General features: G+C 33.0%; 1 protein-coding gene across 5 annotated transcripts in view; it reads left to right on the forward strand.

The window, feature by feature from the left end:
- The window catches only part of LRFN5 (leucine rich repeat and fibronectin type III domain containing 5), a 250,800-nt gene that overhangs the window by 110,211 nt on the left and 118,058 nt on the right, over window positions 1-22,531 (forward strand). For 4 of the 5 annotated variants that reach the window (XR_009355650.1, XR_009355649.1, XM_059181987.1 and 1 more), the window contains exon 2: window positions 4,372-4,543. The exons of the other annotated variant lie outside the window; for it this stretch is intronic. The gene's annotated coding sequence lies outside the window, so the exon portion shown is untranslated. The remainder of the gene's footprint in view (window positions 1-4,371; window positions 4,544-22,531) is intronic. 5 annotated transcript variants of the gene reach the window in all.

Below are 22,531 nucleotides of genomic sequence, written 5' to 3' on the forward strand. Positions count from 1 at the left end.
TTCTATTACCACAATTCCTCCTGTTAACCGTCTATACTTACCCCCGCCCCTCCCAAGTAAAGCCTGCACCGTGGGTTGTATCTTACTGAAATACAGCATCACTTAAAATTATTTTCTTGAGTTGTTAACAGGAAATTACAAATGCAGTAATAAAATTTTTAGGTCACCAAGATTCATGTTTTATTTAACTGCTGAACTCTTGCTATTAGAGGAAAGGAATGATTAGTAGTTCTCATTTACAAAGTGACATTTACATTAAGCAACAAATTCTCTAGCGGTGCATTACTTTATTTATCATATGATCCTTGGTGTGTATAGTAATGTGTAAACATTTTCCTATAGCTGGGTGTATGGTACACTTTTATTCAATAACACAAATAGATTTCCATATTCAATCAGGGTATCTAATTTTTAAATTAGGTTTTCACAGTACTGGTGATGAGGCAAACATGTTGAATCATAACATTTTTATGGATCTCCCGAATATCTATGTATTTCAAAAACCCATTATCAAAAAATAATTTCTGATTTTATTCTATATTTCTGGTCCAAATTTTTTCAAGTTATTTGTGTTAATAAAATAGCATTTCTTATATTATACCCTTATTTTTGGAATAGTCCACTAATATCATGGCTATATTATGCCAAACAATATATTATTATCAAATAAATGAGTGACTAAATTACAGTGAAACCATCTAATTCATTTATTCATCATATATTTTAAAACAACTGGCTTTTTGCATCATGTAGATCAAACATCCAGATGACTAAATGTTTAATTTTTAATTATTTTCAACACAAGGTAAATATAATTAAAAACTAATGAGATCACCTCCTTCATGGTATTTATTTGTATTATTAGAGGTAAGATGGAGAAAGATTAGTAATGATGCTTTTTCATGGGTTCATAATTGCTCAAACGGGATCTTTAAATATGAAGGAATACTTAAGATTATGTTACTGCTACCCTTAAAATATTTCAAGGGTTTCTTTAGTGGTTAGTGCGGTAAAATTTAGGGCAACCCTAGGAAGAACTTGCTGAGGGAAACAAAATTATCACATGCCTATAATGAATTTTATTCCAGGTTGGTACTTTCAGATATATGATACTTTGAAATAATGACAACTTTTTGTAATACTGTTTTTCATTTTTTTTTTTTTGTTTTTTTTTGTTTTTTTTTTTTTTTTGTTTTTAGTGAGGAAGTGGTGATGCAATACTGTTTTTCATTTTAAGAGAAAAAACTGAGTAATATGGTCATTGCTGTGATTCCAATCCAGGTTCATAAGACTTTTAAAGTCCTGCCTTTATCGATAGTGAGACTTGAATCGAAGTATATGTTCAGACAACTGATGAGCACTTAGCAAAGACCTTCAGGGGAAGAAAATACCACTAGGATCTAGAAGGGATCGTGGTTCTCCATTTTGAAAAAAATATTCCCTAATAACTTTCTGAGTTTTGCCTATGTTTCCTGAGTTCTTTCAGAGTTTAATGTTGACATTCAAGATAATTGTTGGAGGAAGAACCATATTTCTTGGGAATACATGTACATAAACAATAACGGTTGCCAAATTTTCTAAGACTGTGGAAGAAGGCCAACATAGCAACTACTTGGAACTAAGGGACTGATCAGAATTTCTTTTTTTTTTATTTTTTTTATTTTTTTATAGATTTTATTTATTTATTTGACAGACAGAGATCACAAGTAGGCAGAGAGGCAGGCAGAGAGAGAGAGGAGGAAGCAGGCTCCCTGCTGAGCAGAGAGCCCAATGCGGGACTCGATCCCAGGACCCTGAGATCATGACCTGAGCCGAAGGCAGCGGCTTAACCCACTGAGCCACCCAGGTGCCCTGATCAGAATTTCTTATAAAATATTTTATTTCAAGATATTATCAAGTAGAAAAGGACATCTTTGTAAGATCACATCACAAAATTGCAGTATTAGAATACCAACCTAAAACCTACTATTTTTGGCATTGTGCTGACCGAAATATATAGATTGAAAAGCAAAACAAAACAAAACAAAATTCAGGACCTTCTTTGTGTTTCTTTACTATAGAATCTTATGATGGCTTTCTGAAATCTTCATTTATAATATCAGATATAAGAGCATTGATTTGGAGTGAGCTAGCCTTAGATTAAGAATCTCAGCCCTTGTGAAATAAATCTATGGTTTGACATTAAGTCCTTAGGGAAAAACAAAAAACAAAAACAAAACAAAACAAAACAAAAAGAATCTCAGCATTACCTGGTGCTAGCTATATGACCCTGCCCAGGGTTAGCTGACTTATGTCTATCCCTACTTTTCATAGCAATGTATAAGAATATGTATTTATTTCATTTGATTCTTGGGAGAATTGGTTTAGATAATAGATGCTTTTTGGAAGCTGGAAGATAATAAGTACTTAATAAAAGAAAAGGTAAGATGTCATTAATAAATGATAGAACCATATATAAAAAAGAACTTTGGGTTATTAGAATTTAGAAAGGATTGTATCAGTTACTATACTTTCCATGCTAAAATGAAGGTGTGGAAATAGTTGATCATTAACCCATTTTTATTGTTAGTATAAATATTGGAGACATTAATAATACTTTGCTTTTGCTTTATACTACCTCTTTACAATAGAGAGGGAACATAATCAGAGTTTCAATAACAGGATTCTGGACCTAAACATTTTACTTCTAAGAATTTATTATAAATGTATTAACTGATATGTGTACATAGATGAATACAGATATCAGTTATATCATCTTATAATAAAATCCTGGGCATTTGCTTATTTTCAACTAGGACACATTATGAGCAGATTATATTGTATGCATATGATAGATATTCACAGATAGAAATGAATAGGGTTGATGATAGAGAACAGGAGTGATCTTCATGGTGTATGAAATAAAAGGAATAGAGCAAAATAGGTAGATGTATAAAAATCCATACACAGACTCACATTCATACATGCATAAAGTATTTCTGAGAGGAAGTTCTGAAATTTGAAATTGGTTTCTTCTAAGGGGTACATGTCTTGCTTTGAAGGGAGATTTGCTTTTGTATTTCTTGTATTTTTTATCATGCATATAAAATGTAAAAATTAGCTTAAAATATTCATGGAAAGAAATAAATAGCAAAGCAAACAATAGCTGTCTCAGGATGGTTGGCATATGATTGACTTATATTCATGTGTGTGTGTATGTGGTGTATCTGAGTTATTCTCTAATTCTCTAAGATGTATATTTCTTTTGTAATAAATATAATTTTTAAAGAGATAGAATCAGTTGGCAGATTCATAAAGGTAATTTGAAATGAACTTTATTCCACTTTACCATTAATCTGTGCACTGGTTTTTAGCATTTTTGTGTAATTTCAATATAAACTTTAAGCAGTAGCTTTACTTTTTTTTTTTTTTTTTTTTTAGCCCTAATTATCAGCCATCTCAGGACAATATAATCACCTTCTTAAATTTTAACTTTATAAGATTATTCCCACATTTTTACAAATGTAGACAGCAGAAACAATAAACTAAACCCAAATTGTCTTTGTATCATCTTATATTGTTCTTAATAATACCCTTTGGAATTATATTATTCCTCACTTTTGCTTCTGCAGCTAAGATAAGTCATAGCTTAAGTAAAATTAGAATGCCTTTGTTCATTTCAAAAACATTTTTAAAATGCAGCCTATTTTTGCATTGAAAGTGGTAGTAGTTGAATATTAGTTGGCATTATTATATAGATGTTAGGGGGAAGAAAGTTAAATATTGTGTCCCATAAAGGTAGGCCAGTTATTATTTAGGTTAACAGGACTCCCAGAAATAGGTAGAAATCAACAATCTTCTGACCTAAAGTTAAAATACAAGTCACACATCTGACTATTTCCTCTATAGACAGAGATGTGTTTAAATAAGTAGATTTTTTTCTTGAAGGAAATACAGCCATCGCAACATAAAACAATTTGCTGCTGTAAGGGCAGGATTTATGAGCTTCAGCCACTGCTGACTGGCCGGCATCATTTGCTGGTACATAGTAGATGATGGTTAAACATTTCTTGACTTTTGTAATTTTTTAACATTAGTCTGCAAGTTGAATTAGTTGAAATGTAAAGAAAATTGAACTATAGATCTTTCTGTTGTTTTAACTATCTTCAATGAGGAGATAAGAAAACGTCTATAGATGGAAGACAGAATGCTGACGTATCTGTTGGAATCAGGGCCCTAGAGAACCTTCTTATGTAAATCTGTTTAAATTCTATTTAGTGATATTCCTGGTATATTTTGAGATTGATCACACAGTTCACAGCAACTCTATTTTTCAAAGATACTTTATAAACATATTTTGATACACTTTTTTTGTGCTTGTCTCCTTTGAAGAGTCCCTGTAACCATTCAGCCAGGTGTTGGGAAGATATGTAGTAGCTGAGCGTCCTTCTGACACTATCCTCAGAATCAGCTTTGGAGATGCTTTTACCCTGTCCGTCTTCTTCAGCAGCCAGGCAGAGTGCTGACTCCTTCACAGCAGTGAGGAACTCTTCTGGCTCCAGAAGTAAGTTGACTACATTCAGTTTGATTGTTGCCAGTGCTTTTAAAAATAGTTAGAGGAAATATTGCAAATTAATGTACAAATTAAAACCAGGATTATTCATCACTGACTATTTCAATTTTTGACTTTTATCTTTCTGGAGACATAGTTACTACTTTTTATGTTGATAACCTATATCTTTGTGGGGTTTTCTGAGATTTTTTTCAGGATTGCTTCACATGATTATCCTGATTCATATTTACAGCTTTGAGACATAGAGAGGGGAGAGATTAAAATAATAATATTTGCACATGAGCAAATGCAGTCCTCATGACCAGATATTTTATTAAAGTTGCTTATCTAATGAATTAAGAAGATGGGATCAAGTCTCCGGTCTTTTGATTCTTCAATATCGAGTTCCTTTTCTATGACTGTGATCTCCAGTAGTATATGGAGGGTAAGGGACTGGTGCAGGAAATGACATTTCTCTTGATTGGTTGGTTTACTGAGTGATGTGTTCTCTGTGTCCTTGAAGGAGAGTTTATGGCAACTTATAAATATGCATACTAAAAAATAAAAGAGAAATCACAGGTAGGAATGTGGATTGAAATTGGGACATGAAGGGATTATACCAGATGTGTAATGTAATATATTATACACCATCCCCAGACCAGTTCCCAGCTGCATATTTATCTTTGGACTTTTTAATTACTAGATATATCAGGCAAATACAATAATTATCTGATTGTTTATATTTATAGGATTTGAAAAGTAAAAACAGTATTTGGGGAAATGTTCAGACTTCACTAGTTCATACTTATAATCCTACTGCTTTGCCATTTTTCTAGTTTATTTCATTTAAATTTGATATATTTCTCTTTTCCCTTCTCCCAAATACTTGTATAGGCATCCCTTGCTTCTCTTAGGATATATTTGTGTCAAAATGTCACCATACAAAGTGATTATGAATGCATTTTTATAGACATTAAAAGTTTGATTTATCCTAGATAATTTATTTTAATTAGGTGCTTGGCAATTAAAATTTCCTTGAAGAGAATGGGTAGAACACATTTAATAATCTTAATTTTCTTTTACAACATATTAACAGCTTCGATATGCCATCAACAGTTAGGTTTATGTCCTTAAGGGAACAGAGAGACTGTTGTTAAGAATTTATTTCTGAATTGTGGTGCTATCTATTGCATAGTTAAAACAGGGATTCAGTATGTTGTTGCTAATATACTCAAAGTAATGTAGGACTACTTTTAAGACATAAACAAATAGGATATATTAATTTATATTAAATTTAATTCATTACAACTGTAACTGTAGCATCAAATGATGAGTCTGACTATGCAGAAGATAGATTACAAATCATTATTTTACTGTAGGTTTTATTCTGTGCATATTTTATTACCTTGCATGCTTTTTTTTACATCATTTATTCATTTCTTTTAAAAATTCCTTTCACTGTTTTTGTTCTTGTGTTTTTTTATTGAGTAAAGCAACTTGAGGGAGACATTTCAGATTTTTCCAGGTTTTGCTTTTTTTAAAGAAATGGAGGACCCCGACTAAGCCTAAGTTGATTTCACACATTTTGAAGATACAGAAATATATAAGGTTTGTTTCTTAAAGGCATCCCCACAAGAACCTACAGAGATTTTATATGTCTGAACAATAAATTAGATACTTAATAAATTTTTGTTTTCCACAGATAAAGCGACCTTTCTAAATAACATGTCTGACTTTATGAATGCTGGTAACAGGAAATATATTTACTCACATAGATTCTCTAGTGTAAATCACAAGACTAGTGAATTCAAATACATTTTCATTTACTAATGACTATAATCAAGGCCAAAGGATTTACTTAATTAACCTGGCAATAGAAGGCTAAACAGAAATAATTTATATATTGAGAAGGACTCTTCTGAGTTAATGCTTAATTCAATTTTTAAATTACCAGTCCATTAGTCTGCAGAAGTAGAACCTCCTTTTCCCTTTCTATTTTTTCTTTGGAGTAACACTAGGCTGAAAGTCTTGCATGGAATTAATCACCCTGAAAAAAGAGAAAGTAAATACATTCCTAATTAGGTTCCTCAAATTTCAAATAGCTCATTGAAAATTCATAGCACATCCATTAAAATCCCTTTAAAAATAAATGGAATACTAGGAACTTTCTTAGAAAAAGTAAAGCATGGAGAAGTAGTAAAATAATAAGGCAATGGAATAGCTATTCGTTACTCATATAGGACAGTTGAGGTAGTGGTGGTGGTTATGATGCTTATTTTTCTCATTGTGGCATTTTCAATTAGTCTTGGCCAGTGAAATAGTACTTTTGTCTGTTTCTACTGTTCCTTCTTGTTTAACTAAAGCACTGTGATAAAATTAAATAATAACAGGAAATGTGAATGCCTGTCTAAATATATACATATGTATATAATTTACTATATATATAGCAGTAATGATAATCTCTCTAGAAAGCTAATATGCCTTATAAATATTAAAGATTCTTACTGATATTAAATATATAATTTTTTCTGAAACAAATTTCCCTATGTTTAAGACTTGTAAATTATCAGCTCTGATAACATTAATATATATATATATATATATATATATATATATATATTTACATTTAATACCTTTGGGTATATATTTACATAATTGAAATTATCTTAGATGCTTGAGCCATAAAAACACAGATGGAAGGGGCCCCTCGGTGGCTCAGTCAGTTAAGTGTCTGACTCTTGATCTCAGCTTATGTCTTTATCTCAGGGTCATGAGTTTAAGCTCCGTAACTGGGCTGCATGCTCTATGTGGAGCCTAGTTAGGGAAAAAAAAAGAGAAAGAAAAAGAAGGAAAATTAGAAATATTGGTAGGAAAAAAAGTAATATGTTAACTATGAATGCTAAAAGGGTTAATGAATTATGTTCAATAGCCCTGAAAGGTAGAGCAAAGAGGAAATATCTGCTCATTTTAAAAAAGAAGAGAGAGTAAAATTCTCAAAGAAAGGAAATTCTAAAAAGAAAAAAAAAAGGCAGACTTTTGAAATGACTCTCACAAATACATGCATTCAGTGCCAGTCAATTCCAAATTAATTACATCTAATTACCTAAGTGCCTTAAATTTAACAATTTAACGTGTTGATAACTAACCTGTTGGTCATCTTGCCAAATACTCTTTTTTTTTTTTTAAGATTTTATTTACTTATTTGACAGAGAGAGATCACAAGTAGGCAGAGAGGCAGGCAGAGGGAGAGAGGGAAGCAGGCTTCCTGCTGAGCAGAGAGCCCAATGCAGGGCTCGATCCCAGGACCCTGGGATCATGACCTGAGCTGAAGGCAGAGGCTTTAACCCACCGAGCCACCTAGGCACAGCTCTTTTTGATATTCTTGAGCTCCAAAAATATCACTGTATACCAGAAAAAATAGGAATCATCTTCTCTCCTTTCCCTTTCATTCTACAGATTCTATCACCTAATAGAGTCAAATTTACTTGGAAAAATTTTCTTGAATTTATTCATTTTTCTCCATTCAGGACCATTAGTACCCTCGTCCCAACTACCATAATCTCTCCATGAGGCTAGCCCAGAGGCTTCCTAAATTATCTGCTCACACACTTTGATGCACCAATTCTGGCTATTCTCCATAGGCAAGCCGAGAGAGTAATACAAAGTACAAACTGACATGTCCTACCTATTTAAAGACCATTACTCTTAGAATATACACAGAATTTCTCATCATGGCTTACTATGCTCGAGTGGTTTAGCACTTTCTAATTGTCCCCATCTTGTTTCACACAGTGCTACTCACCTCTCCTGCATCCCAGGTATAGAGGTCACTCAGTCTTTCTTCCACATCATGTAACCTACCCCCAAAGTCTTTGCATGTGGTTATTTCTCCCTCAACAGATCACCACTCCCAACTCCTTTTTGCCTGGTATCTCAACATAGTAGTCTCTTCCTGAAGGTAGACTTTCTTTGGTCATGTCCTGTTACCATATGGTTTCACAGCACTGTATAACTGAAATCCATTTCAAGTTTATGTCTTTTCGTGCAGTTATCTAACGTTGACCTCTCTTTCAGAATGTAAGCACTATAAGGCCGTGATCCATGTCCATTTTGCTCATCATGGAAACCTCTTTTTACTTTTTAGGTGCTATAAACATAGGCTTGGGTCCCTCTCTCCCTTCTCCCCAGCACCACCCCACTGTGGGGGTTTTAAGGACATCAAATGTAATAGAAATTTTAAGCATCAATGATGAAATCTCTTCGTTTGGGGTTTTCTTGATGTCAAAGTTTGACCCAGTTTTATTGCAAGCTTGCCATTCTCAGTTGGTGTTTATTTTTCCAGTGCCTTTATACTGCTACCTTCTCCCCTTCTTAATCTTGCTGCATTCCTCAAGGTCTTAGTTTCTGATAGGTAGTGGGTCAAGACCCTGCCCTTATTGTTATGAAGCAGGTAGAAATAAATCCAATTGGAATTTTTGTTTAAAAATAACTATAGATCAATAGGCAAGATCAAGGTAGTCCAATGGAAAAATAACTACTATAATATAACTAGTGATGAAAAGCTACAAATAGTCTTGTTAGCTCAGTGGAAAAAGAAGTTTTTCCATCTGAGATTATGCAAAATGCTACTTAGTATAAGTAGAATTTGAGCCTTAGAGATAGATTTCAACATTGGAATATTGTTAATGTGCTGATGTATTGTCTCACTTAGGTAAAAATTCCAGAAGCTAGAGAGATAATGCACAGTTCTCCCAAAAGCCCTTAAGTACTGACACCAAAACTAAAAATGTCGTAGCTGGCAATACTTGATGTAGAAAGGCCACTGCTCTCTCTGTCTACTGTTAGTGTCAGCTCTGTGGGTTGCTAATAGCTCTTTTTTTTTTCTTTCTTTTCTTGTATGTAAGTTTTTTTTTTTTTTAATTTTTTATTTTTTATAAACATATATTTTTATCCCCAGGGGTACAGGTCTGTGAATCACCAGGTTTACACACTTCACAGCACTCACCAAATCACATACCCTCCCCAATGTCCATAATCCCACCCCCTTCTCCCAAACCCCCTCCCCCCGGCAACCCTCAGTTTGTTTTGTGAGATTAAGAGTCACTTATGGTTTGTCTCCCTCCCAATCCCATCTTGCTAATAGCTCTTACTGTGATACTATACTATACAATATACTATACTATAGTTCTTACTGTGAAGTGCCCTGGGATGAGGTCGGAATAAATGTTTTGCTTTAGGAGGTAGTGATTACTTTACATTTAGGACCAGGAGAGATTGATGTCATGTGGAGAATATTCCTGGCAACTGACATTAAATGTATGGCAACAATCTTAATTGCAAAGCATTGGCTATGAAACTCATAGGAAAAAAAAAATTTGTACAGACTTAACCCAAGTTATTATCCCAGTTATTGTGATGACCACCCTGTTTCATGCCTAGTTAACTTCCCTTCTATCACTGTAGGCTGCACTGGGAGTATTTTAACATATGTCAGATTTAGAATTCTCTGGGTAAACTGAGGTATCTCAGTTTACATCTCAGAGTGTAGGAGACTTTATAGCAAGGAAAACAACTGGGGGTACCAAGACTTCATTTAGAGAAAAATCTATGATTTACTACAGCAAGAAACTCACAGACTAAAAGAATCCGTGTAGGCCACACTGATTATAAACACTAACTTAATATTACTAACGACTTATGAAGGGGAATGCACAATGAAATTATAGAACTACATAGAAATATGTGTGAAAAAAAATCAGGGACTCTGTAGATATATCAATACCAGCTAGAAACATTAATAGTTTAGGAAAACCTAGGGATTTTATTTTAAAAAGTGCTAATTTAGAGATCTAAGACAGTTACCTTAGATTATATGATTTTGACATAGAAGTATTTAATATCTAGAATGTTGGAGAATCCTGAAGATATTTTATCACCCAGAAGGATAAGTAAAAGACACCAATTCAGAATGTGAACAAGCAGGAGGAGATAGGTTAGTCTCAAATGATTACCTTTTCCATCATCCTCATTACATAGGTAAAGCTGAATGATGACTGTGAATTGGCAGGTAGTAGCTTAGTTTCATTTGTCTAATTAATCTTAAACCTTCAGTCTTTAGGAATATTGAAGGTGTAATTTACTTGACATACAAAAGCATTTTCCCCCTGTATTTATATAAAATATCAGGAGCATAAGATTTGGCAACTGAGGTAAAAGCTTTGTTGCTGAGGTGAAAGCAACTTTTTTAAGGTGACTGTTCGTCTTAGTGTCAGGCAATTAATTCTAAATCCATAATAAGAATCTGGCTCTCTTTTTGATCACTTGCAAGCAAATATGGACTAATGTTCTAAAGCCTGAAGTTTTAACATACTGTTTAATATCTGAAAAACAAATAACCTTTTAATACCTGCTTACTTATTTATGTCTTGAAGATAGAATTCCATTACAGGAAAATGAATGCCTTTTAGATTATTTCAATACCTACTACAGTAATGACTTCAATGCAGAAATAATCCACAGTTGAAAACATACATTCATTATTTATAAGGAGACAGAAAAGGAGAGTAAACTTTTTGTAAGGAGAATTCTCTACTTAAAAGAGATGACTGAAAAGGAAGTACTGACACAAATTATATGTAATTGTATATAATTTTAATGTAATATTTTAACTTAAGATTATATTTTGGAACACTTTTCAATATTTCTTGTATGTATCTTGAAATGTAATGGTGAAACTTAGAATTTTAGGTCAGGTTTAGTTAAATAATGATTCTGTTTAATAACTCTAATAATGATGAGGTAGACCTATGGCAATCATGGATTTTGTTGATGTAGTTATATTCAAATGTCTCCAGTCTGGAAGCTGGTATCCACGAATGAGTCACATAATAGTAAGTCCAGCAGAAATCCAACATCTGAATCACTTCTTGGGTTTGTTCTCTATTCATCTTAATACGTAAGCAACTTTTATTAAAGGAATAGAGACATTCTTTAAAATCCTTTGGTAATGCTTTACTGTGGTTTGTGGGCAATTTCTCAGTGGTTTACCTGATTTCATTTGAAGACAAAATCCATATATATGACTCCTTGTGCAAGGGTATTCATGTATAGGGATCTATAATATCTCAGTATGGATCATAATGATAAATAAGGAAGATATTGAAGAAAATATCCAATAAGAATCTAGCAATCATCAAGTCTAAGTCCAGCTCATCTTTCTCCAGTCTTAGTATTATCGTTATAGTTATTTTTGTCACATGATACCCACATGAACAAGTAATTAGACCTCAGAAATTATCAAGTCTTTCCTCTACACCTAGGCAAGTATTTTGTTGAAATTTTTTTTTTTAAATGCTTTTGTTTCTCAGGATATTTCTTGAGCTACCTTCAAAAATAAGTGCAGACATTAATAAAATAGAAACTTCAGTCTATAAGACATACCATGATATGAAAAAGTCTAATTATAGATTCAATTCAATCTCAATCGAAATACTCGGATGTTTTTTCATGAATATCAACAAACTGACTCTGAAGTTCATATGGACGGGCACAAGACACAGAATAGCCAACATAATATTGAAGAATAAAACGTTAGGGGACTGGTGCTACCCAACTTTAAAACTTAACTATAAAGCTACTTACTATAAAGCTACAGTAATAAAAAAGGTATGGGATTAGTGAAAGAATAGTCATATAGATCCGTGGAACAGAGTAGAGAGCCCAGAAATGGATCCCCACAAATGTAGTCAACTCATCTCTGACAGAGGAACAAAAGAAGAACAATGGAGCAGAGAGTCTCTTCAACAAACAGTTCAGGAACAACTGGACATACACATGTAAAAAATGAATCTAGACACAGATCTTAATACCTTCACAAAACTTAACTCAAAATGGATCAGAGCCCTATGTGCTAAGCAGTACAATAAAACATCTAGAGGATAACATGGGAGAAAACCTAGGTAACATTGCGTATGGTGTTGCCTTTTTACATAAAACACCTGAGAAACAATCCAGGAAAATAACGGATAAGCTGAACTTCATTAAAGTTAAAAATGTTAAAAAGTTAAAGTTAAAATTCACTTGAAGTTCTCTGTGAAAGAGAACTTCAAGTGAATGAGAAGGCAAGCCACAGATTGGGAGAAAGTATTTACAAAAGACATATCCAATAAGGACTATTATCCAAAACATACAAAGAACTTTCAGAACTCGACCATGAAAATACAAATAACATGCTTTAAAAAGGAGACAAAGACCTTAATAGATACCTCACCAAAGGATGTATACAGATGGCCCCCCCCAAAAAATATGAAATATGCTCCACGTCATGTGTCATCAGGGAAATGCAAAGTAAAACAACAATGAGCTGCTATTTCACACCTATTAGAATGGAAAAACTTGGACCACTGACAACTCAAGTGTTGCTGAGGATATAGAGCAACTGGAACTCATACGCTGCTGGTGGGAATGCAAAATAGTACCGCACTTTGGAAGACAGTTTGCCTGTTCCTTACAAAATGAAACATACTCTTCCATAAGATCCAGAAATCATCCTTCTTGATATTTGCTCAAAAGGATTAAAAACATATGTCCATACAAAAATATGGACACAGATTTGTATAGCATCTTTACTCATAATTGCCAAAACTTGGAAGCAACCAAGATGCCCTTCAGTAGGTGAGAGGATAAAGAAACTGTACATCCAGACGATGAAATTATTCAGGACTAAAAAGAAAGGAGCTATCAAGCCATGAAAAGACATGGAAGAAACTTAAATGCCTGTTAGGTAGTGAAAGAAGCCAGTTTGAAAAGGTTACATTCTGTGTGATTCCAACTACATAACACTGGGAAAGGAAAAATTACCAAAACAACAAAAAAGATCAGTGGTTGCCAAGTGTTTAGGGTATGAGGGTAAATAGAACATGGAGAATTTAGGGCAGTAAAAATACTCTGTGTGACACCTTAATAATGGATATCTGTCATTATATATTTGTCTAAACCCATAGAATGAGGAACACCAAGAGTGAATGAAAATATAGTTTATGTATGGGTTTTTTGGTGACTATGGTGTATCAAGTTTACATTCATTATTTTTAGCAAATATTCCATCATAGTGGAGATTATTAATAACAAAAGAGTGTTTACATGTGTGAGCCAAGGAGGAGATGAGTAATTTCTTTGCTTTCCCCTCAATTTTGCTATGAATCTTAAACTGCTCTGAAAAAATAGTCTTAAAAAAAGGGGGGGATATAAATGTATCCTTAGTTTCATTGTTGAATTTTCTTTTATGTTTCAGGTCTTAAATAAATTCCTTATATATTATGAGATATTATTATATATGTAATGCCCATATTTGATATGAAATGGTTTCTCATTCTCATATTAACTTGTATTTACTTGATTTATTAATAAGGTTGAGAATCTTTGCATGAGTTTATTGGCCTTTCAGATTTCCTTTTTGGTAAAGTCCTTTGTTAATTTTTATATTAGGTCATGTTTTTCTTATTAGATTATAGTAGTTTTTTAAAAATGTATTTTGCATTCGAGTCTTTTGTGGATTTCTTGAGTTATATAAAATTTCCCATAACCTATGGCTAGTGTTTTCTCTTTAATGGTGTTTTACCGTATTCATCAAGGACTAGTTAAGTTCAGGGGTTGAGGTAGGAATTATGTATTTTTCTTCCTAAATGATACACAAACTCATAAGATAATGGGTAATACACAGCTTTGTTTTAATGCCTGCACCAGACCCTTGACACTCAAAAGGGCATAAGTGGGGAATAATATATAGCTTATATTTCTTACCCACTCGGGAGTTGTTTACATACACTAAAGTAAAAGTAGAGTAGGCATTATAGAATTGTTGCTACAGCTGGCTGGTGCCCAAGGAAACTTGACCCTTTCTCATCTAGACAGGAAGCAGCACCTCCCTCAAAGAGTCTGCAGGTACAGTAGTGGTGATATGGATGAGATTATGTTGCCTCAGACTGTACTGCGGAGATGGCCATTAAATACCCTCTTTTATGGTGTCAGCTGAGAGTTTTCCTACATCGTTCTTAGTGTAGGTCTGTGAGCAATCTGGGGCTTACCTAGTAACCCAGAGATAATTTTTAAATATAAAGCTGCCACCATATTTAACATTTCATACATAGGATGATCTCTGAATTCACTGTATTTTATTGTCATTAAGTTTTCATCAGATTTTTTTGCTATCTACTAATTATAGTTCTTAATTTGAGAAAGTAAATCATTTTTAGAAAGAGGAATTTGAATGAAGGATCCCAAGTTCCAAGAAAGGGAATGTCCCCAGCAAGTTCTTGTCCAGATAAAATATTTTCACTTTAATTTGGCAAATTTATCAACTGTTTCTTTTGGTTTGGGGAATGTGGAGTTTCTTTCTTTCTTTCTTTCTTTTTTTTTTTTTTTTTTTTTTTTGCATTGTTTAAGCTACTCTCTGTTATTGAAGAAATAAAGATATTTTCTTATATGTTTTTTTTAGAATTTTAAAAGTCTCTTCACATTTTTTATATAGTGTGGAAATTAACATGGATTTGGAGTAAAGTTCAGTTCTATTTTCTTTTTTTTCCATACTGAAAACCAGTTGCTCTAATGCTGGTTATTGAAAATGCCATTCATTCCCATTGAATTGAAACTCTAATGTTGCCATAACCAGAGCTTTCATATATGCACAGACATATTTCTTGGTTTTTCTGTCTTATTGTTCTCCTCATCAGACCTGCACAAGTACCATGCTGTAATTTAATTATTCTACTTACAAGTTTTGATCATAAAATAGATGAATCCACTGCTTTTGTTTCTCCTTCAAGATTTCATTGGCTAATAATGTTGGCTTTTTATTTTTTATTCCTCTGTTTCAATTTTGGGAATGGACAAGTTTGGTGAAAAAAATCATGTGTTAAATTTTACTGGAGTTACATTTGCTGTAGTAATTTTTATTTTGGTTTGGGAAAACATAGTTTTTTAAAAAAAACTTAATATTAAATTTATCTATCAATGAACTTATTCAGGTCCTATAATAAACTTTTATTTCTTTCTCCTTATAAGTCTTGCATTTTTTTCTATTTCTTCACAAACTTTTGTATTTTTATGAATGAGCTTCTAAAATGTTATATTTTTTTAAAAGATTGTGTCTATATAGTAATGTTGTATTTAATCCTTATGTCTTCTAAGGAACCTTGATAAATATATTAGTTTTTGTTATTTGCAGTGGTTCTTATAATTATATAATTTTATTTATATATTTATATGAATAGCATTATTACAATTTCCTTTGTATTATATTTCTATTATTTAATTGAACAGGTTAGGAGATCTCTTAAACAGTGATCAATGCAAATGGTGAATGTGGCCATTCTTACATTTTTCTGGATTTTAAGGGAACTGTTTCTCATGTTTTGCCATAGTGGATGATGTTTGTTTTAGATTCTTTTATGGTAAGTACTAATTTGGGATATATACACTTTTATCAAATTATAAAAGCACAATTGTACTTTATACCATTTTCTCTGTAGTGAACATTATATGGAGTTTCTATTGCAATAATCAGTTTAATTTTTAATGGATCATGACGATGGAGCTCATCAAAACCTAACCCAGTATTTGACTGTCTTTAATGTGTTCTTTTTTCCCCAATTTACACTGTAGTCTGCATTAAAATACCATTATGGAAACTCATGGCTTATTACTTTCTTTTTAATTTGGGTTGGGATGGGCGGGATTATGCTTTGAAACCCTCAAAATGAAATAATACTCATATTTTTAGAAGTTCTTCCACCTCCAGAATCATGTCCTCTACTTCTATAAAGCTTGATTTTGGCATATTTAAATACAAAATTTTTATGATAACTGGAAATAGAATGATCAATCTAATTTCTAGTTGGACTCTAGAAGTAAGTAGGAAATACATTTTTTAAATAAAAAGGCAAGTAAGTAGATAATCACATAATTGAATAGAATTTTAAAAGAGCTTGACTTTACAGTTGAAAGATTAAGGACTATGAAAAGATTTTTCATTTGAGCTTCCACAGACAATTAATGGAAGAAACTGGCTTATCTTCTTCTAGGATATAACTTTAAAATTTTATAGTTCTTTTTGGGCCTGTTTTACGGATAAAATCTCTTGGCTTTCCATGTTTCAATTTAATTCTTTGATCATACCCCTGTTTACTTCCATTGTCCAGTGGTCATTGTTGTTATGATTACTATCATGATTATGGCTTAATGTTTTACTTAAAAATTTCTTCTTATTTTATTGGAACATTTAACACTTATAGAAAGGTTCATAAAACATATGTACATTTTAATGAATAACTACATTGTGGGTAATTGAAACTAGCACTTACTTCAAGAAATAGAACATTGTCATCATCCTTCTCTGCTTCTTATTTGAAATGTCATAAAATAATCTAAGCTATGTGATAATAATTTGTTTCCTTTTAGAGTTTCACTTCCTATATAAACTTCTTTAAACAATATTGTTACTTTTGTCAGATTTTGAACTTTATAGGAGTGGATTAATATTGTACTTACCATTTGAAGCTTTCTGTTTTGCTTATAATTCTGCTTTTAATATTTTAGAATGTATTTCAGTTGTTACATATAGATGCAAATTGTAAATATTCATCACTTTATAGTGGCATATTAATATACTAAAATTTATTTATCTCTTTTTAATGGATGTTTAGTTAATCTCAAGTTTAAAGGTATGCAAATAAAGAACATTTTTGCACATACGCATAGATTTTTCAGCAGATATCCTATATGTACTTTGTTAGATTTCTACTCACTTACTAAGTCCAGTTTTTTTGGTCAGTTCTCTGGAGTTTTCTAAAGGATTATATCATTTTCAAAGATTTTTTTTCTTCCTTCCCAGTCTATGTAACTTTTATTTCCTTTTCATGTCTTATTGTGTTAACTAGGACTCCCAGTATGCTATTGTATAGGAGTGCTGAAAGGGAGCATTCTTGCATTCTTTCCAGTCTTAAAGGGAAAACATCTAGAAAACATCTAGAAAACATCTCTCAATAAGTATGATATTAGCTGTAAGCATTTTGAAGATTTTATTACCAGATTGAGGTAGTTCTCTTTTATTACTAGTTGACTGAGAATTTTTATCATGAAAGGCTATTAGATTTTGTAAAATGTTTTTTTCTGTATCATTTTTTTTAATATAATTTTTTATTTTTTATAAACATATATTTTTATCCCCAGGGGTACAGGTCTGTGAATCACCAGGTTTACACACTTCACAGCACTCACCAAAACACATACCCTCCCCAATGTCCATAATACCACCCCCTTTTCCCAAACCCCCTCCCCCCAACAACCCTCAGTTTGTTTTGTGAGATTAAGAGTCACTTATGGTTTGTCTCCCTCCCAATCCCATCTTCTTTCATTTATTCTTCTCGTACCCACTTAAGCCCCCATGTTGCATCACCACTTCCTCATATCAGGGAGATCATATGATAGTTGTCTTTCTCCGCTTGACTTATTTCGCTAAGCATGATACGCTCTAGTTCCATCCATGTTGTCGCAAATGGCAAGATTTCATTTCTTTTGATGGCTGCATAGTATTCCATTGTGTATATATACCACATCTTCTTGATCCATTCATCTGTTGATGGACATCTAGGTTTTTTCCATAGTTTGGCTATTGTGGACATTGCTGCTATAAACATTCGAGTACACGTGCCCCTTTGGATCACTACGTTTGTATCTTTAGGGTAAATGCCCAATAGTGCAATTGCTGGGTCATAGGGCAGTTCTATTTTCAACATTTTGAGGAACCTCCATGCTGTTTTCCAGAGAGGTTGCACCAGCTTGCATTCCCACCAACAGTGTAGGAGGGTTCCCCTTTCTCCGCATCCTCGCCAGCATCTGTCATTTCCTGACTTGTTGATTTTAGCCATTCTGACTGGTGTGAGGTGATATCGCATTGTGGTTTTGATTTGTATTTCCCTGATGCCGAGTGATATGGAGCACTTTTTCATGTGTCTGTTGGCCATCTGGATGTCTTCTTTGCAGAAATGTCTGCTCATGTCCTTTGCCCATTTCTTGATTGGATTATTTGTTCTTTGGGTGTTGAGTTGGCTAAGTTCTTTATAGATTCTGGACACTAGTCCTTTATCTGATATGTCGTTTGCAAATATCTTCTCCCATTCTGTCAGTTGTCTTTTGATTTTGTTAACTGTTTCCTTTGCTGTGCAAAAGCTTTTGATCTTGATGAAATCCCAATAGTTCATTTTTGCCCTTGCTTCCCTTGCCTTTGGCGTTGTTCCTAGGAAGATGTTGCTGAGGCTGAGGTCAAAGAGGTTGCTGCCTGTGTTCTCCTCAAGGATTTTGATGTATTCCTTTCGCACATTGAGGTCCTTCATCCATTTTGAGTCTATTTTTGTGTGTGGTGTAAGGAAATGGTCCAATTCCATTTTTCTGCATGTGGCTGTCCAATTTTCCCAGCACCATTTATTGAAGAGGCTGTCTTTTTTCCACTGGACATTCTTTCCTGCTTTGTCAAAGATTAGTTGACCATAGAGTTGAGAGTCTATTTCTGGGCTCTCTATTCTGTTGCATTGATCTATGGGTCTGTTTTTGTGCCAGTACCATGCTGTCTTGATGATTACAGCTTTGTAATAGAGCTTGAAGTCCGGGATTGTGATGCCACCAACGTTGGCTTTCTTTTTCAATATCCCTTTAGCTATTCGAGGTCTTTTCTGGTTCCATATAAATTTTAGAATTATTTGTTCCATTTCTTTGAAAAAGATGGATGGTACTTTGACAGGAATTGCATTAAATGTGTAGATTGCTTTAGGTAGCATAGACATTTTCACAATATTTATTCTTCCAATCCAGGAGCATGGAACATTTTTCCATTTCTTTGTGTCTTCCTCAATTTCTTTCATGATTACTTTATAGTTGTCTGAGTATAGATTCTGTATCTCTTTGGTTAGGTTTATTCCTAGGTATCTTATGGTTTTGGATGCAATTGTAAATGGGATTGACTCCTTAATTTCCCTTTCTTCTGTCTTGCTGTTGGTGTAGAGAAATGCAACTGATTTCTGTGCATTGATTTTATATCCTGACACTTTACCGAATTCTTGTATAAGTTCTAACAGTTTTGGAGTGGAGTCTTTTGGGTTTTCCACATATAGTATCATATCATCTGCGAAGAGTGATAATTTGACTTCTTCTTTGCCGATTTGGATGCCTTTAATTTCCTTTTGTTGTCTGATTGCTGAGGCTAGGACCTCTAGTACTATGTTGAATAGCAGTGGTGATAATGGACATCCCTGCCGCGTTCCTGACCTTAGTGGAAAATCAATTTTATATATACCTTAATTTGTTTGTTGATATTATGGAACATTGATTTTCAGTTTTTGAAATACCCTTGTATGCCTAGAATAACTCATTTATCTATTATTTATTTTATCATTGGATTCAGTTTTTAATGTTTTAAGGATTCTGACATTTATGTTAAAGAGAATTCTTGGACTGTAATTTTCTATTCTTACAGTCTCTTTATCTGGTTTTAGTATTAGGCTAATGCCTGCCACATAGAATGAGTTAAGGAGTGCTGCTTCTTCTTCTTTTTTTATGGAAGAATTTGTATAGAATCAATATCATTTCACATTAAATGTTTGGTAGAATTCACTAGTGAGTCAGTTTAAGTAGGTGCTTTGATTTTTAGAAAATTGTTAATTGTTGATTCAATATCATTAAGAAACAGAGCCTATTCTCTTATTATGCTTTTAATGTCCATTCAGTCAGTGTAGATGACACTCTTATTTCTGATATTAGTAATCTGTATCATCTGTTTTTATTTTTTTGCTTTTTTATTTGTTTTGATTAGCCTTTTGAGAAGTTTATCAACTTTATCAATCTTTTTTTTTTAAGATTTTATTTATTTATTTGACAGAGATCACAGGTTAACAGAGAGGCAGTTAGAGAGAAAGGAAGGGAAGCAGGCTCCCTGCTGAGCAGAGAGCTTGATATGGGGTTCTATCCCAGGACCCTGGGATCATGACCTGAGCTGAAGGCAGAGGCTTAACCCACGGAGCCATCCAGGTGCCCCTCTCAATCTTTTCTAACACCCAGATTTAGGTTATGTTGATTATTTTCTATTATTTTTCTGTTTTTTATTTAATTGTTTTCTTCTCTGATTTTTTTATCATTTGTTTTCTTCTATTTACTTTAGTTTAATATTGTTCATCTTTCTCTATGCTCCAAGGGTGGAAACTTAGGTTTTTGATTTTGTATCTTCTTTTTTCTAATATATGGATTTCATGCTACAAATTTCCCCATAAGCAGTGCTTTTGCTGTATTTTGCTATTTTGATCATTAGTATTTTTTCCATTTAGTTCAGAATATTTCTAAATTCTCTTGAGTCTTCTGAGCTATTAGTTATTTAGAAGTGTGTTTCTTCATATACAATTATTTTTATATTTTGAGCTCTCTTTTTTATTGGTTTAATAACATTACTTTTAATAGTCAACTAAGAACATATTCTCTATGTTTTCTATTCTTTTATATTTGTTAAGGTGTGTTTTATGGCTTGGATTGTGCTTGGTGAATGTTCCATATGAGCTTGAGAAGAATGTGTTCTGCTGTTGGATGGAGTATTCTATAAGTGTCAGTTATTTCAAGCTAATTGGTGGTTCAGTTTAGTTCTAATTTTCTGCCAGCTGGAAATTTCAGTTACTAAAAGAGGGATATTGAAGTCTCCAGCTACAATAGTGGGATCATCTGTTTCTTTTTGCAGTTCTGTCAGTTTTTTCCTCATGTCTTTTGATGCTCTGCTATAAGGTACATGCATGTTAACGACTGTTATGTCATCTTGAACAATTGACTCTTGTCATTATGTAATGTTCTTCTTTATCCATGATAATCTGTTCTGAAGTCAGCTTTGTCTAAAATTGAGTTATGTCAACTTGTTTTTTGTTTTCTGATTAGTATTAGTATGATCAATCTTCATCCTTTTTATTTATTTTTTTAGACTTTTTTTTTAAGATTTTATATTTATTTATTTGACAGACAGAGATCACAAGTAGGCAGAGAGAGAGGAGGAAGCAGGCTCCCCGCTGAGCAGAGAGCCTGATGTGGGGTTTGATCCTAGGACCCTGGGACCATGACCTGAGCTGAAAGCCAAGGCTTTAACCCACTGAGCCACTCAGGCACCCCTCTTCATCCTTTTTATCCTTTTTAATCAGTGTTTCTTTATATGTAAAATAGGGTTCTTGTAGAAAACATATAGTTAAGCATTTTTTAAACTTGAACCAGATAATCTCTATCTTTTTCTTGGAATATTTATACCATTTCTATTTAAAATATTGTTGAAATAGCTGGATTAATTTTTGCAGTGTTTTAACTTTTTCTCTTCATTGTACTTGTTCTTTTTAATTTTTTAACTGCTTCCATTTTTCTGACTCTTCTGATTTTAATTGAACATTTTATATGATTTCATTTTCTCTCTCCTCTTAACGTATTAATTATACATTTGTTTAAAAGATTTTTTTAAGTGGTTGCCCTAGATTTTGAAAAATACATTTACAGGGCGCCTGGGTGGCTCAGTTATCAAGTTCCTGCCTTAAGCTCAGGTCCTGATCCCAGGACCCTGAGATGGAGCCCTGCATCAGGTTCCCTGCTCAGCAAGAAGCCTGCTTCTCCCTCTCCTACTCCCCTTGCTTGTGTTCCCTCTCTCACTGTCTCTCTCTGTCAAATATATAAATAAAAAATATTTAAAAAGAAAAAAGAAAAATACATTTACTTCTAATTAAGTCCACTTTTAATAACGCTATACTAGTTCACAAGTATGCATGTAACAGAGCATTCCCAATTTCTTCTTCCTATCCCTTGTAGTATTGTTGTCATTCATTTTACATATTTATTCATGTAAAACATTGTTATGATTATGATTATGCTTTTGAAATAAATAGCTATCTTTTAAATCAATTAAGAATAAGACAAGTATTTTACTTTTATTTTTTTCTT

This window comes from Mustela lutreola, chromosome 7, assembly GCF_030435805.1.
Source record: "Mustela lutreola isolate mMusLut2 chromosome 7, mMusLut2.pri, whole genome shotgun sequence".
NCBI lineage: Eukaryota > Metazoa > Chordata > Mammalia > Carnivora > Mustelidae > Mustela > Mustela lutreola.